Below are 2381 nucleotides of genomic sequence, written 5' to 3' on the forward strand. Positions count from 1 at the left end.
AGAGCTGAAGGTGAGAGTGGCTAGAGGAATCTGGATGGGTTTCTTAAGATATTTTGGCAAGTGTGCAAGGCTGTGACTGAGGTCCCCATCCCAGGGGGCAGCAGGGAGCTCGAGTGTAGGGGAGTGGTGCCCCTTGAGAACAGTTGGGAAGTCTGAAGTGTGATGAGGTGAGGGATAAGGTGCTTGAAGATACTTTTCCAAAAACTTAGTACTGTAAACAATCAATACCATTTATGGATTGATTGGAGATATTGAGTTTCAGAAGTTGACTAGAGCATCTATACAGAGATGTCATAGAGGTTAGAGGAAGTGCATGATTTCAGAAGAGGTTTGAGGTCACAAATGATGAGGGATATTTGGGAGTCACCTGCTTAATGGAGGTAGTTCAAGTCACAAAAGTGGATGAAAACCCAAAGGGAGTGAGTGTACAGTGAGAAGATAAGGGGACCTAGAATGGAGCCTTGAGGGAGTGAGAGGTAGAGAGCCCTTTTGAAGGCTGAAGGGATAGAGCTAACAGAGAATGAGCAGTTGAAGGGCAATTAGGAAGAGAAAAAAACGGGTTCAAGGGTTCATAGCATTTATTTATATTAATGCCTGCCTCCCCCTCTAGACTGTAAGCCTGTTATTGGCAGGGAAAGTGTCTGCTAATTCTGTTGTCTTGTATTCATTCAATTCATTGAAATGTATTTATTGAACTCTTACTGTTTGCAAAACACTGTACTAAGTTCTTGGCACTGTACTCTCTCACTTAGAACAGATCTCTGCACATAAGTGTTTAATAAATGCCATTGATTGATTGACACATGAGAGGAAATAGAGTCAGAGGCACAGGTAGAGGGTATAAATTTTGGAAAAAAAGGATATCTCTTCAGAGATGGTTAGGAAGGGTGAGAAAGTGGCCAAGAGTATAAGAATGAAAGGACTACTTTATAATCTTGTATGTGATGCTCCATTAAGTGCATCTCTGATCATATTGTTGTTGTCTTATGCTGTCGAGTGTTGTCCAACCCATAGTGATGCCATAGGCACATCTGTCCCAGAATGCCCCACTTCCATCTACAATCATTCTGGTAGCGTTTCCATAGAGTTTTCTTGGTAAAATACGGAAGTGCTTTACCATTGCAGTAAATCTGAGTCTCCACCCTCGACTCTCTCCCATGCCATTGTTCATTCAATAGTATTTATTGAGAGCTTACTATGTGCAGAGCACTGTACTAAGCGCTTGGAATGAACAAGTTGGCAACAGATAGAGACAGTCTCTGCCGTTTGACGGGCTTACAGTCTAATCGGGGGAGACAGACAAGAACAATGGCAATAAATAGAGTCAAGGGGAAGAACATCTCGTAAAATTGTTGCCTAGCACAGGTGAGTTTTGACTTGTAGCAGATGGTCTTCCATTCACTAGCCACTGCCCAAGCTCGGAATGGAATGGGTATGGCTCTGCTTGACTCTCCCTCCTGTAGCCGACACTGGTAGAGTACTGGAAACTCTCCAGGTGCGACCCCGAGAGGGGCTGATCATACTGACTTAAAAACAACAACTGAAAAATAAGGCAGTGCTATTTTATTCAGCTTCTGAATGGCTCTACCTCTCAGGCTTTTTGCCAGTTTCTCTTCTGCACCTCTCTTTTCCCATCATATTCCATTCATAAATACATGAGTGGCCCAGTGAAAGAGCACAAGTTTAGGAGTCAGAAGGCATGGATTCTAATCCCGGCTCTGCCACTTAGCTGTGTGACTTTGGGCAAGTCACTTAACTTCTCGGTGCCTCAGTGACCTCATCTGTAAAATGGAGATTAAGACTGTAAGCCTTATGTGGGAAAACCTGATTACCCTGTATCTACCCCAGCATTTAGAACAGTGCTCAGCAAATAATAAGTGCTTAACAAATACCAACATTATTATTATTAATATTATCCATTATCTTGCACTTCTTTCTAGGGAATTTCATCCTGTTTGGCCTGGATCATTTTCAGTTCTCTTCCTGGCTCCTAGAGTGTCAATACCCAACTCAGTTTAGTAAGATCTGCCAAGTATGGAACTCAGGATACTAGGATCAGAAAGTGGATCTCATCCTCTGTGGGATGAGCTCTCAACTTTGGGCTGTCCCCTCTCCACAAGTCTGAAATACTGTCAAAATCTCCAGAGATGCCCCACCTGGAGAGCAGTTCCCTTTGTCATAGAGCAAGAGCTCTTTCTCCATACCCACTGTCTTTGCACTTACAATACAGCAGTAGCAGTAGTAGTAGTGGTGTTTATTAAGTTTCCTTTCATTGTAGTGCACTGTACTGGGTGCTTGGAAAATAGAGAACAAAGAAATGACATGTTCTCTGTCCACAAGGATTCCTTGAAAGCTGCATCCTAAAAGCTGCATCTGAAGTC

The 2381-nt window shown here is 43.0% G+C and overlaps 1 non-coding gene across 1 annotated transcript; it reads right to left on the bottom strand.

Moving 5' to 3' along the window:
* Positions 1–1375: 1375 nt before the first annotated feature.
* LOC114809520 lies at positions 1376–1513 on the bottom strand. The gene has a single exon (XR_003757299.1). It is a non-coding gene; the product is annotated as a small nucleolar RNA SNORA7 (small nucleolar RNA).
* Between the last annotated feature and the right edge of the window lie 868 nt (positions 1514–2381).

This window comes from Ornithorhynchus anatinus, chromosome 2 (genome assembly GCF_004115215.2).
Source record: "Ornithorhynchus anatinus isolate Pmale09 chromosome 2, mOrnAna1.pri.v4, whole genome shotgun sequence".
Taxonomy (NCBI): domain Eukaryota; kingdom Metazoa; phylum Chordata; class Mammalia; order Monotremata; family Ornithorhynchidae; genus Ornithorhynchus; species Ornithorhynchus anatinus.